Source organism: Ixodes scapularis, unplaced genomic scaffold (assembly GCF_016920785.2).
Source record: "Ixodes scapularis isolate PalLabHiFi unplaced genomic scaffold, ASM1692078v2 PGA_scaffold10__122_contigs__length_95168666, whole genome shotgun sequence".
NCBI lineage: Eukaryota > Metazoa > Arthropoda > Arachnida > Ixodida > Ixodidae > Ixodes > Ixodes scapularis.
The window spans coordinates 8,228,328-8,243,831 of NW_024609836.1; the positions used below are offsets into that span (position 1 = coordinate 8,228,328).

The 15,504-nt window shown below is 45.9% G+C and overlaps 1 pseudogene; it reads left to right on the forward strand.

The window, feature by feature from the left end:
- Window positions 1–14,167: 14,167 nt before the first annotated feature.
- Window positions 14,168–14,816, forward strand: LOC121833752 (annotated as a pseudogene).
- Window positions 14,817–15,504: the final 688 nt, after the last annotated feature.

Consider the following 15,504-nt stretch of genomic DNA (forward strand, 5'->3'; position numbering starts at 1 on the left):
TGTCTCTGCAGTCGTGTGGATCATTCTGGCATTTGATTAGACAAAACTTGGAACGAACAGATTCAGAATGACTTTCCTTGCTCTTCTGCGTTCGTTTAAACTGAAGTTGCAAAGCCCACAACAACGTGCTTTCGGTCATAAGGTCGCTTAACTTCATATTGATCTATACACCTTTTTCACAAGGGCGCAGCCATCTTGAATGTCGTCACTTCTGGTATGCGGTAAAACATCGTTTTGATCTCCACACCGCTGGAAGGTGCAGGCACGTAGCCAGGAAGGGGGGGAGGGGGGGGGGAGCCCATAGGTCCGTCCCCCCCCCCCCCCCCACCGAAATCTCATTTTGCTGGACCACCTCCCTCCCCCCTCCCCCTCATACAGCATTTTGTCACGGGCGGGCCCCCGCCGAAACGAAATCCTGGCTACGTGCCTGGGAAGGTGTTTACGAAAAATGCGTGATTGTCACACATTCTTGTTTTGCCTCGCCTGTACTTTGTCGCCTATTGCAGGTTGAAATGTTTGATGAAAATAATCCCTGGAGAAGGGGAACAAGAGGGACAAGGGACAAACATAAATCTCCATACACAGCTAGGTGACTGGTGAGCGACCGAAAAAATCCGCCTGGTCCGGGTATCGAACCCGGGACCTCTCCATTACAAGTGGAGCGCTCTACCAACTGAGCTAACCAGGGGTTAGACGTCAGTAGAGCAAACGGGTTTTATCAGCTGCCACCAGTCTAACACCAACAAGGGTGAAGCTTGCAATTTAATGTTATAATTATAATGCAATTAAATGCAAAGGGGCAAGCGAGCTGGACAATAATGATGAAAATAATCCCTGGAGAAGGGGAACAAGAGGGACAAGGGACAAACATAAATCTCCATACACAGCTAGGTGACTGGTGAGCGACCGAAAAAATCCGCCTGGTCCGGGTATCGAACCCGGGACCTCTCCATTACAAGTGGAGCGCTCTACCAACTGAGCTAACCAGGGGTTAGACGTCAGTAGAGCAAACGGGTTTTATCAGCTGCCACCAGTCTAACACCAACAAGGGTGAAGCTTGCAATTTAATGTTATAATTATAATGCAATTAAATGCAAAGGGGCAAGCGAGCTGGACAATAATGATGAAAATAATCCCTGGAGAAGGGGAACAAGAGGGACAAGGGACAAACATAAATCTCCATACACAGCTAGGTGACTGGTGAGCGACCGAAAAAATCCGCCTGGTCCGGGTATCGAACCCGGGACCTCTCCATTACAAGTGGAGCGCTCTACCAACTGAGCTAACCAGGGGTTAGACGTCAGTAGAGCAAACGGGTTTTATCAGCTGCCACCAGTCTAACACCAACAAGGGTGAAGCTTGCAATTTAACCCTCCCGGAAACAAGCACCTTATCTCAGAAGTTGTCCCTTGTCCCTCTTGTTCCCCTTCTCCAGGGATTATTTTCATCATTGTCCAGCTCGCTTGCCCCTTTGCATTTAATTGCATTATAAAAATAATGAAATGTTTTGTTATTTTTTCGTCCCGCATACCAGATACGTGACTGAGAATGACAGGAAACAGAAAACGTCCATAGAAGAAATGGGTTTTCGGCTCTCATCTTTCGCATATATCAGCATCGAAACCGCACTCGCTGCCTGCATGGTAGGAGTCCATGATGACCTGGTGATCAGCGTGAATGTGATTATCTTAGCCTGCTCGTTGATCTTGCTTCGTCGCCGCGCTCTGAAGGGAAGGAGGCGCAGGTTTTCGTGTCTGGCCGAGTTGGTTCTACCGAAACACTGAAGGGAAGGTTAGCGCTTTGCTGCCCCGGCGGCGCGCCAGAGATGAAGGCTGCTTTCGAGGGTGTCACCAAATCAACAAGACATCTGTCACAACACAGACGGCATGCAATAAGTGCCACGGAGAAACTCGCTTGTAATTCCGAATTCCTCTCCTGTAATTTCCCAGTGGTTGTTCTTAGCGCCCCTATCAGGTAGTCTGGCTACGTCTAGTCATATAAAAAGGGAAGCAGTCGCACAGTTTCGAAGAACCGCTCCGTTGGGAATGGCATTGGGGGAAATAGGAATAGCAGACGAAACGAAACAACGCTACGTTCCTTCGGAACGTGAAAGACGCGCGGAGAACCGGCTTGCGCGTTGCCATGGCATCGCAACTTCACTATCTACGACACCTCCCATTGACTCCTCTCCTCTGCGGCGACGAGCTGTGTACCGCGCAAGGACCTGTTGGCTTGGCGGCGCCGTCAGGCGTGCCGCTGAAGGCGAAAACAGTTTTTGGTCGGCAGCCCGCGGCGCCCAGCGTCGCGCCTATTTAGCGCGGTCTCTGGCAGATGAAAAACCATCCCCGTTGCTCCATTTACCTTGGGCAATTTACTCGTTTGTTTTGCTGTTGGACAAAGAGGGAGAGAAAAAAAAGCTCCATTTAACATAAAAACAAAGCAGTCGGTTGTGAGCGTTTACGCTTAAACAACATGGATTTGTCGCGGAGGTCTGCTTTAGCCGACAAAGAGATACGAAACTTTCTTTTTGAATGGGATTAATGCCCAGGCATATGTTACGAAAAGTCCTTCGGCCTTTCTGACTTTTTAAGAATTCGACGATAGTTTGATATTTAATGACAGCGGTGATGAAAACGACATGAGTCCTGTAAGCATTTCATCAACTTTAGCGTCTGCACGTCACAAACAAACACCCAATGTTATCCGGATACGTTTTGAAATACAAGTCTATGATGTAGAGCGAGATATAACACCTGGAAAATTAGAAAATGTTTTCGTCTTATTTCAATGCAAATTGCCTGTTTAAAATAAAAAAAATGCCTACGTTCATTGAAAAAAAAAAAAAAAAAATAACGAAAATGAATAGGCGAGGGGTTCATCCGGCCCTGCCACTCCGTGAAAATTTTGCTTTGTTCCGGAAAGTCCTCCCTCACGGTACAGTGACCTTATATGCCCTCCCGATTATACCCCTTTCCTTCCGCCCTGCCCTTGAGATACCGTACCGTGACTTACGGTACGGTGGCTAATTCTGTAGGGAGTTTTGGCGAGTCGTTTTTCGAGCCCACGGTCTCGAAATCACGAACGGTGCAGCTGGTCCGTTCTGTGAAACCGTACGTGAAAGTTGCCATATTTTAGCGAATCGTGAAACTGGAGAAAGCGTGCAAACGATGATGATGATTGTGTTTGACCGGTGGCGCCATCTTCTAGGAAACATGTGAACCATTCTGCAACGTGTAAATCCTTGGCGTCTCGTGTTTCCCGCGTACGACTGATGTAAACAAGACGGCCGACGTAACATTTGCCGGACGACCGTAAAGGTATGTGGTGTGTCTCCGCCCTCTTGAACTTGAACGGTCGTTCATGTTGTGTGCCGTCAACCAAATCATTTCGTTTGCTCGCGGTCGCCACAGCAGCTAGTCTACCCGCAGATCGCAAAAGGTTACTAGTATGCGGAGTTTAGAGCATTCACGATCGCTTACCATTGTCCTCGAAGTGATTTGGTTCAACTTCTCAAATAAAGCAGACTAACAGGATGGCAAATCGCCTCTCGCTGTACTAAGCCTATTGCTCGGCTGGATCGGGGAAGTCAGTCGATTAACTGACTGCTATATATATATATATATATATATATATATATATATATATATATATATATTTTTTTTTTTTTTTTTACCCGAGTCACGAACGGTGCTGGCTGTGTTGCGGTGACGACTCCTGCGGCCGGAATTTATTTATTTATTTATACATGCTGCTGGCCCGTGGGCCGTGGCAGAGGGGAACAACATATAGAAAAACTATACAGTTCATACCTCCAATGAAAACTTTGAACAATACCGTATTTACCAAATTTGATACAAGACGCGCCCATAGCACAAATGAAAAGAAAAAGGGGATTAGATGCACGTAAACAGAAAAAAAAAGTGATAATCACTTTAACAATAACAATATGCTCACCACAATAATAGGCGTAGACTATGGGGGGGGGGGGGGGCATCGGGGCTCGTGCCCCCCCTGATGAGATTAAGAGAGAGCTCTGCCCCCCCCCCCCCCCCCCCCCCCGCTGTTTACACGCCATGTAACGGGGTTCTAGTTGTGGCATATGTAAACAAAATAATGCACACGTTGCCTTTATTGTCAAAATACATGGGAAATAGAATCCCAGCGCGCTTCCGGAAAGGGGAAGGGGGGTGCTTTTCCGCTTGCGAGGAAAAGCCCCCCCCCCCCCCCCCCTTCCCCGGGAAAATGGAAAGTCTACGCCGCTGACCACAATAATCAACAATAATCGAAAGCGCGTGCCATGTACACATCGCGACACTGTTAGCGCGAACGCGACATCGGCGCATTTTCGCATTTGGCATTTAAATAGTCTAAACGAGCGCGAAATATTATCGCTTGCAATATAGAACTAAATTAGCTCTTTCCGTAGCAATAATAACTTGGATGACATCCCTTGGTTTCAAAGAGAAAAACAGCAAAAACCGGCGATCGCTTGTTCGCGCTAACAGTGTCGCGCTCTGTACATTCGAACTAATATACCCCTTCCCTTCCGCCCTGCCCTTGAGCTGCCGTACCGTGATTTGTGGTAGGGTGGCTCATTCTTTATGGAGCTTTGGCGAGTCGTTTTTGAGCCCACGGTTTCGAAATCATGAGCGGTGCAGCTGGTCCGTTCCCTGAAACCGTACATGAAATTTGTCATATTTTAGCGAACCGTGAAACTGCAATACAGCATTGAAAGAATCACGCGATATATACATATTTAACTTTAAAGGCAGTAAAACGAGAGGAAATAACACCGAGGCGATAGGCTTGCATTTTAAACGCAGTAAAGAAGTCTAACAGCCAGTGGCGTACCAACTTGTTTTTGAGTGGGGGGGCAAACCCGACCCTCTTCCCCCCCCCCCCCCCCCCCTTAATCGGAAAATTCGGCGCAACTTTTGTCGAAGTTTTCTAAAGATGTGGCAATGATTCGGCAAAATTACAACGTTACCAGACTTAACATTGATATTTTGTTTTTTCTCACGAAAAAAATTTTGCTTCTTCTTCTTAAAATAAATACAACTTGTAGTGCCTATTGAAACAGTTATGATTAAATAAGGTGATATTCTACAAGATAATTGTATCGATGTCGCTTTTGTGTGTTTACTGGCAATTTTAGTGTTTGCTTGCAGAAAGTGGCGTGACAACGAGGTTGGGTAGTAGCCGGAGCAGTCACGAATCACACTACGAGAGTTTTGATTTTGAGGCTTCATCAGCGCACGCCTGCAAGTGTGTTTACATTGTTAAAATAAAGACAATCACTGCGTTCTTACTTTCTCTGGGAGTCACCGTTTCGTGCGCGAAAACGGATGCAACGGTTGCTTAGCCTTCACCAGAAGAGATAACAATACTGTAAATATGCATGTTTTTCGATTTGAGTCACTTGACGTCAGCTTTGCATGAAAGTGCGCGTTCCATATTCGCAACGTGCCGTTTTTAACCTTTAAAATTCCGGTTTCTGGTGTTAGGACACACACGGACGTTTAGGAAGATGGGGAGAGTTAGGAATGTCGGATGTGCAACGTCGAGCATGATAGTTCTGTGTTTAACGAATACTTTTCATCAGTGTTTACTAACGAGTGCTTGGACTTCGTCCCCACTCTCCCTGAAGAGCTTTACGAGCGCATGCATCCTATTAACGTTAACTCCGCTGGTATTAAAACATTGATTGATAAACTAAAACTTACTTCGTCCGCTGGAACCGATAACATCAACCCTAAAATTTAAAAGAAACACCCGTGTTATTTCTAGTGAGTATTTGAAACTCATCTTCATTCAGTCCTCATCTCAAAGCTGCCTTCCATCTGACCAAAAGGTGGGAAGGGTAATTCTCAGTCTTTAAACAGGGCAGCCGCTCTTCCGCATCTAATTATAGCCCTAATTCATTGACTTCAATTTCTTGCAAACTACTTGAGCATATCCTCTACTCCAATATCATGAGGCACCTATCATCCCATTTCTTTTCTTTAAACAGCAGCACGGTTTTCAAAAGGTACTTTCCTGCGAAACGCAACTCTGCGACTTCATCCATGACTTGCACACTAACCTTGAATGTCACGTCCAAACTGACGCAGTTTTTTTTTTTTTTTTTTTTTCAAAGCGTTCGGCCGTGTCCTCCATCAACGCCTACTTTCTAAGCTATCATCTTTTTGCCTCGACCAATAACCGTTTGCATGGATTCGTGACTTTCTTTTTTCCCGTGTACAGGTCACGTCCATGATGATCATGAATCTTCCTTAATAAATGTATCTCCTGGTGTTCCCCTGGGGTTCGTACTTGGGCACTTACTCTTTTTAATATTTATTAATGACATTCCCATTGGGATTTCTTCAAAAAAACGCTTTTTCGCCGACGACTGCGTCATCCATAACAAAGTAACTTGTGTGCAAAATAATAACCAGCTTCAGGAAGATCTAGATAAAATTAACAATTGGTGCAAAGAGTGGATTATGTCACCAAACAAGTATAAACGCAAACTAATCCACTTCACCAAGAAAAAAAACACTGTCATTTAATTACTTCTTGGACTCCGATCTGATTGAGACCGCTACTGTGTATAAATACCTTGGTGTAAGACTAACATCTGACCTTCCCTGGAATAACCACATTGAAGTCATTACCGCCGATTCATCTGGAACTCTTGGACTAAGCAGACGTAACTTAAAAAATCGCTCCACCCTTTGTCCCTAAGCTAACCTTTAACACGTACGTCAGACCAAAAATAGAATATGCTTCAACCATCTGGAATACCCATCGACTGTACCTCATCAATACGCTGTAGAGGCAGTTCAGAACAGAGCTGCTCGCTTCATTTTATCCACTTATGACTTTTCTTTCAGTGTCTCGGCGCTAAAAACTGAACTAACCATGTCCTCTTTGCAGCATCGCAGGAAAGTCTCTCAGCTGTGCCTTATTCACAAAATCTACTACCACATTCCCGACCTCAAAACCACTTTGTTATTACCCCTCGACCGAACATCTTCTCGCCTCAACAACGTCTGCACCATCAAACACACTTCTGGCTCTACGAACGCTTTCAATTGGTCATTCCTTTCTCAAGCCATCAGCCACTGGAACAGTCCCCCATCCTCCATTGTCACCATCTTGGACCCTGCTGATTTCTCCTCTGCAGTAAAACTACACCTTTCTTGGCCCATGTGATGGTGTGCGGGGCTAGGCAGATCAGTGAAAACACTTACGCAGAGCGCTTGCCAGGCCAGACTTGTACGTAGTTCAACTACTTTACTCAAGTTACTGTAGTTTAACTACTTTTCTGGGTAGTTTAGTAACTTTTAATTACATTTCTATTCTAGTAATCAGTAGTTTACTTTAACTACTTTTCCGAGTGACTTCCACTCAAATTACAAATTACTTTCTAATTTTAGTGGTTGTTTTGCCTATCAACAGAGAACAGAGGTCGGAAGGTCAGCTGATATTTGCAGAGGGGGAAGCATGCGGAGTAGAAAAGGGGGGGATGGGAAGGAAGAAAGTGATTTAGATAGTCCAAAAAACCCCAAAATTTTAACGAGCCCCCCCACTGCAACAACACTGCTACGAGGCGGGGGGGGGGGGGGGGGGCGAACAGACACGACGCAAGAGAGGTCGAGTAACTGTGGGATTAGCTCCGAATAGTGGCGTTTCTTTGTATTCCGAAGCTCAAGGAGACTTGACGCATTTGAAGAAAGGGCTTGTCCCCGCTTCTCTCCAATGTAGGAATTCTTGCCCACTACAGACTGCTCACTACACACTGCTCCTTTTACGGTGCAGGCGATAGAACCCCTAACAACGACGCTCACGCCGGATGGGCTGCTCGTGTATCACTCGAAGCGCGTTAACCCACCCCCGCGCCTGCGTTCACGCCGCTTCGCGGTGACGGTGTGCGGCTGCTAATTACAAATCTATTAACCCACCTAGCCCCCCCACCCCCCGTACACGCCGCTTTGCGGCGTCCGGTCGGCAACCCAAGCCCCGCTGCCCCCCATGCACTTCCGTAAATAGAGTCGATACGATTTAGTTTAGCGATGTTTCGTCAACAACATTCGTTTTTTTAGTGTTAATGGTAAAAAAGAAATGTAAATATCGCCAAATGCCTCGACAAAACAAAATGTTCGAGAAAAAAAATAAAAAGAAGTAAGCCGGCCCACACCATAAATAGAACCCGGGTCTGACACGTATGAGGCAGACATCTCACCACTAAGTTACGCTACCTCTTCGGAAACTCGCATTGCATCCGCTGCCTATGTTGACGGCGGCAGCGCCTATCTCCAAGCAAGGAAGCAAAACTTTATTTTGTGTAAGGGCCTACGTCCTGGTCTGGACGGCCCGTCCGGCCCATGTCTCGCGGATGGATTCCGTAGGGTTACCGTGTAGCCTTGTTCGTGGAGCAAGGCTTTACGAACCAGCCAATCCGGCGTGCGTGAGCACCGTTGCTAGGGTTTGTATCGCCTGCGCGTTAAAAATATGCCCGCGCGGGTCGGGGGGCAGTGCCCTTGGTATTCCTTGGGCGCCGCCGGCCTGTGTGTGCTCTGCCCAGTGGCGGCCGTTTCAGAGGGGGGGGGGGGGGGGGGGGGGGGCAAAACGCATGCCTTGCCCCCCCACTCTGAGAACTGGGGGGGCAAGTGCCCCTTTTGCCCCCCCCGGTTGGTACGCCCATGCTAACAGCATCCTCAAACATTGAAATATCGCTGTGATTTACAATATGCCCAGGAACCTTATTCCAATCGTTAATCCTATTTAAAAAAATTAATACTTGAAACCATCAATTCTGGCCATATATGACTGCAATGCTTTATAATGATTTAGTCTAGCTAATTCGTTGGTGATGTTCCTAAGATAAATGTCGCGGTTGATCTATGATCTTTACTTGGTCATGATAAATCAGAAACAAAAGCTTTAACCGTGCAATTTTGCTCCTAACCGCTAGGGATTCAAGTCCACAAACATTCAACATTTCTGTGACAGAGGACGTTAATCTTTAATTTGAAGTTATAAAACGTGCTGCCTTCTTCTGTATTCTCTCGAGCCTGTTTATGACGGTTTTGGTTGCGGGGTACCATACGACCGAAGCGTATTCTAGAGTAGGTCGTATTAGAGTGTTGTATGCTGTAAGTCTTATTTCCTTATTGCTTTTTTTTTTTTAAGTTTATGCATAAGCATGCATAATTCCCTCTACGCTGCTGTGCAGATAATTACAATATGTGGCTGCCATTTTAAGTTTGGACTTATTTGTTCCCCTAGGTACTTGAAAGTTTCTGTTCTTGAGAGTTCTACATTCCCAATGTGATACTGAAATAGCGATACCTTCTTTTTATTAGGGACGTGGGTATATGATGACGTTTTAAAGTTAATTTCCGTTTGCCATTGGAAGCACCTTTGCTCAATATAGTCCAATGTCATTCATTGTTGTCTGGTTTTCGGATGTGTTAATTGGCAAATAAACCAAACAATCATCCGCAAACAAATTTATTTGTACTGGCGGTTTAATTACCACTGAGGATATCATTAATATATAAAAGAAACAAGAATGGTCCCAATACTGATCCTTGTGGTAACCCTGAAGTTACCGATAATCAGTCTGAAAGAGCTCATCGAACTGCAACGGTCTGCGATCTATGCCTTAAATAAGCCTCAATCAAGCCTCAATCCAACGTATAATAATTTCGTTTAATGCAAACATCTTAAGTTTTTCTAGTAAGTTTTTATGCGGGACGCGATCAAATGCTTTTGAAAAATCTATGCTTACGACATCAATTTGTTGCCTCGAATTCATTGCAAACGCAAGATTGTGAAAAGTTTCTACAAGTTGGTTTGTTGTTGACAAACCTGCCCTAAACCATGTTGTTTTGAATAAAGGAAAATGTTGCTGTCCAGGAATTTAATTTTATGTTTTTCAACTATATGCTCCTTCCCTTTGCAGCTTGCCCCTTTTAAATATCGGCAACACTTTAGCCCTTAATCAATCAGAAGGAAGACTACTTGTTTCTAGAGACTTCCTAAAAATTGTTCCTAGGTAGAGTGACAACCATTCACCCTATCATCTGAAAAGTTCTTCAGGGATGTTATTTGTTCGTTGAGTCCTTTTCGGGATCAAGATGCAATAATCTATCAAAAATTCCACCCTGCGTTATTATTAGCTCAGTCATCTGCGGTGGCATCGCGCTGGTAGAAATTGGGTCCTTGCTTTGTTCGTCTTCCTTCGTAAAAACCGATTGAAAGAATACATTAAACCTGTTTGCAATATCTTTACATTCCGTGGCTACCGTATTATCTACGATGATCTGTTTAGTTTGCTTCTGTTTATTGTTTGATAGAATGTCCAGCGCAGCGCGATGCGCGAGGCGCGTGCTCTTTAATTCATTTTCCTTTACAAGCTGTACATATATACAACGAGACTACAGCGCTATATAAGAGTCTGTGTCTCACATCTTCCCTTTTCTAACAAGGAAGTCAGGTGGCGTAACGTTTTGGTCGAATAACACATCTTCCACTTGTCGTGTGTGTGTGGCTCGTGTCGGTACATGCAGGACGAACAGAGGTACATTCGGTGTACTTTTTCGACGATGGGTGGTTTCGGCGGTCGCTTCAGGCATCGGGACTAAGTGTGTCCTGTTGCGGCGAACGGACGTATCGCCAGTGTCCACCCAGTATGATCTCGGCTCCTCAGCTGACCTGTGGACAATGCCGAACTTCTCAAGGTCCACTACCCAGACGTCCGTGTCGACGTTCAAGTCAGGAAGATTTCGCACCCCATGGCGGGAATCAAACCAGAGTTTCTGCTTCTTCCTGCTTTCTTCGTACGCCCTTAGTTTCTCTTTGTCTGGGAGACGAGGAAGCAGGCTGTTTGAAGAAGTTGGAAGAGTTGTTCTGATTCTTCTACCCATTAGTAACTCCGCAGGTGAGTAACCGTTCTTGAGGAGGCTCGCCCTGTAGGTAAGAAGGGTCTGGTACGGGTCTCCCTACTTTTTCAGGGATCCTTTGATTATTTTTACAGCAGCTTCTGCTAGACCGTTACTTTGGATAGTGGGGACTTGAAGTTGTGTGTCTAAACCCATATTCTTTCGCAAACAATGCGAACGATGAATCGGGTCCTTTGGAAAGCTGTGGTCCGTTGTCACAGATGACTACCTCCGGTATGCCGTGTCTTGCAAAGATGGACTTGCAGTGTGTGACGACAGCGTTGCCAGTCAAGCTAGTGAGCTTCACTAACTCGGGAAATTTCGAGTAGTAATCTGTGACAATCAGCCACCACGACCCTCCAAGAAAGAAAAGGTCCATGCCGACCTTTTGCCATGGTCTTTCCGGAAACTCCGTGGGCTTCAGTGGCATTTTCCTGTTTCCTTTCTGTTGGAGGCAAGTCCGACATGACTTCACCAAATTCTCAATGTCAGCGTCGATTGTTGGCCACCAGACTGCGTTTCTTGCCCTCGCGCGGCATTTATCTATGCCAAATTGGCCTTCGTGCAGAATGCGAAGAGTTGCTTCCTGGAGCTTTTTCGGGATGATGATTCTGATGCCATGCATAAGGACGTCTTCGACTTCGGTGACATGGTCTTTATGCGGCCAGAACTCCTTCAGGCAAGGCTGCAGATCACGATGACTTGGCCAGCCTTTTTGTGTGAAAGAGCGGAGTTGGAGGCAGGACTCATCTTCTTGTTCCCTTTTTAGCTCTTGCAACGAAGGGGGAGCAACTGGCAGCGTTGAAAACAGCTGGTTTATGTAGCCTTCGATCTCTTTTTCCAGCTCGTTGTCTTCGATCTTCCCTTGCAGCGGAGACCTTGACAAAGCGTCAGCGGTGGTGATGTCTTTGCCTGGAATATACATGATTTCAAAAGCGTACCGCATTAAGCGCATGCGCATCCTCTGCAGTCGAGGTGTCAGGTCGTCAATCGCTTTCGACCCAAACAGCGAGACAAGAGGTTTATGGTCCGTTTCCAGGCAAAACTTAGTTCCGCAGACGTAGTCGTGAAACTTCTCGCAGGCCCAGACGAGAGCAAGGCCTTCCTTTTCGATCTGAGCGTAACGGCGTTCAGTCTCGGTTAGTACTCGGGAAGCATAGGCAATGACAGCGTAGCGACCGTCGTCTTGCTGCTGACGTAGGACAGCGCCCAGGCCTTTTATAATTATAATGCAATTAAATGCAAAGGTGCAATCAAGCTAGACGGCAAGGCACATCATGGCGGATGCGCACAGTTGCCAGACTGTTTGATCAGTGCTGCCAGACTGGCGGCTGGATCAAAGAACCGCCGAACTCTCCCAGTATAAAAGGCTCTGGACAAACCCTCAAAGTAAAAGGGATTAGTGGGAAGCAGGGTTTTGGGCAGATAGCGAAAAGGCGGCGTTTCTTTTGGGGAACCGATATGAGTGACGGTGTGACTCAAGGACGCCTTTCAGCAGAAAACATAGATATCTGCATTCGACCCTGAATAGTTTCGCCGCTGTCTATTTCCTTTGCCCGGAGACTTTCTCTCTTTCTTTCTTTGCGACGATTGGAGCTTCGTTGCGGGAGTAATTTGTGTAGTTCTGTGTATAATTGTGTGCTTCGAACGAAGGAGCCTCCCTGTTTCAACTTGTCACTAACCTGCGTTACTCCAGCTCAGCCACAGTTTAAACCCGCAATTTTGTTCCTTTACTTCGTGTTGACTTTTTATTCATAACGAGCTCGTTATGGCAATAACACAGCTCGGAGCGAGTGTTTTGCGCAGATTACCTTGCAAAGCACAAAAAGAAGATCCCGATGCAGCGAAATTTTCGCAGTGTGAGAGAGCTCGGTGTGGACTGTTTGAAGCGAATTCTCCCGTCTGGCAGCTCCATGGAAGTGAGCAAGCTGGACTACCTGTGCTACAATTGCTTTACGCATTTCACCAAGCAAATATCTTTGCGAAGCTCAGAGTTGGGCGGTGACAGCTTTATGCCTCCTGAGGAGGCCATTGAAGACCTCAACCGCAGCGTACGTTCAACGTTTGTGTCACCACTAAGACCACCAAGTGAAGTAAGAAGTCGAGACAGGCCTGCCTATGTAAAGAGGAAACAGACGGAGTTGGAGCAGGTTGTGACTGAGAATTTGCGCTCCAGGATGCGTCTTGCGTACGATGAAAACGTGGCATCGGGGTCGTCGGAGCAAAAGTGCTCCACATGCACCGAGTGGGCGGACAACATTCGCTGCGCCTTTCCGACCACAGCCTCTCCCCGGGAACGCTGTCAATTGCTGACCCTCCTGCCATCAACCTTGACAAGAAATGAAGTCCAGAAAATCATCCCAGAGGCATCGATCTACATCATTAATAGGTCCCGGAAGCTGAGGGAGGACCACGGCGTGTGGTATGTGCCCGATCCCTATACGAGGTGTAAGGTGAGCCCTGAAAACATATCTGCAGCGGTTGAGTACTACATGAAAGACGAGTTAGAGTGTTCTAGGCAGAGTCCCAGTCAGAAAGACGTCATTTCCGTTGTGCTCGATGGCCAGAAAACGCTCAAGCCGAAACGTTTTATGACACGGTCAACCAGAGAAGCGTTTCGTGTATATAAAAGTGACCATCCCGACTCCGGCATCGGATTGACGAAGTTTTACTCCCTGCGACCCCGATGGGTTAAAGGCAATCCCCAGCAAGAAGCGTGCGTTTGTGTGTACTGCGCAAACTACAACCTCTGTGTCGCCTCTCTACAAAACGCTTCTGGCTCACAACTTGACGCAGCGGAATTGAACTCTGCATTCATTTGCAACCCGCCATCGCGCCAGTGCCTTTTAGGCAAATTTGACCATTGTCCCAAAGGCCAGTCTCTCACACTCGAAAAACTCAACATTTCCGAGGATGAAGAGATAGTTTTGGCAACATGGGAGTCAGGCGAGCTCGTAAAAAAGACTTTAGATCCGGTCACTTTTCTGGAGGAGCTTCGTGTGTCTGTCTCAAGGTGGATCATTCACAACCATATCAGACAGACGCAAGGCAAAGCCATCTATGAAGCAAAGCAGTGCGCGCAGCGTGGTAGCATTGTCTTCCACTTCGACTTCGCTGAAAACTGGACTGTTATCCTTCCTGACGAGATTCAAGCGTACCACTGGAAAAAAAAACAGGTCTCAATATTTACGTGTGTGGTGACTACTAGAAAGTCGACATACAGTTTTGCCGTCATCAGTGACGACTTGCACCATGACTCCGCTCATGCCTGTCTGGCTGTACAAAAAGTGAGAGAGTGGGTCGATGACAACCTTGCTGTGTACTCCCATTTTACTTATGTAAGTGACGGTGCCGCCAGTCACTTCAAGAATCGCTTACAACTTCATGAATTCCAAAAAAAATGTTTTTCCCAAAGCACAATGGCTATTCTCAGCCACTGGGCACGGAAAAAAACGCGTGTGACGGGGTTGGAGGACTCGTCAAACACCAAGCAACGCTTCACAACTTGAGACAGCTCCCAGGAAAGGCCATACAGTCTGCAAAATGCATGGTGAACAGTCTTTCCCAAAAACTAAAAGGAGTCAATTTCACACTTTTGGACAAAGACGAGGTTGTTGAATTCCGTCAGCGCAAAAATGAAGAGTGGGTGGGAGTGCGCGCCTTTCCTGGTATTCAGTCGTGGCATGTGTGGCTATGCAAAACATCAGAAGCTTCGACCTGCGACTTGCAAGTGGCACGGACTGTCGGATCCCTTTGGAAGAAACTCTAAGTGCACACCGTCAGAAAATGTTTGCGCCAAAATCTGTTCATTTTGAAACCTATGAAGGCAGGAATCTGTTGTATATTATGTGCAATTTATTATAATTAATGTTCAATTTATTATAACGTGACAAAGATGTGACAAACTATTACTGGCTATATTCGAATGAATAAAAAAATTACTTTTCTCTCAAAGTAAGAAGTCGCAATAACTGCGTCGCACCACAGGGGTACACCGTGCCGAGCTTCGCAGAAGGGGCTCGGTAGAGGTGCTGTATCTATTACACCATCAATATAATGCAACATGTTTTTAATGGATATTAACCCCCAGATAGAGTAGACTGACCGGTCAGAGTTTAAAAAAAATCGAGAACGGGTTTTTTTTTTTTAGTCGCCCTTAAAATTTTTTTTATTTTGGTGCTTGTCTCGTGTTTGCTTGCCAAAATCTCCCCAACCCGCACCTAAATAAATTTGAATTTTAGTGAATGTACTTCCATTTAAGAGTAGCGTATTAAATGAAAATATGACGTTTGTGACTCAATTATTTCCTAAGATACAGGCCTGCAAATTTGGGGGGAAAACGGTCAAGGAGCCGAAATTGATGTTTTTTATTAATTTTTTTAAACATACTAAACAATAACAATATTTTTTTTCGCATTGCTAAGTACATACAGATTATACTAAAATATTATGAAACTCACCTAAGAAGTATAACTTTAGTTATTAATCACCAAAGTTGCCCCCTCCGGCTATGCAAGCAAATGCGACTTTCCACCTCTACGTGATGTACGATTTTTTGCGTTCGACAATTTTT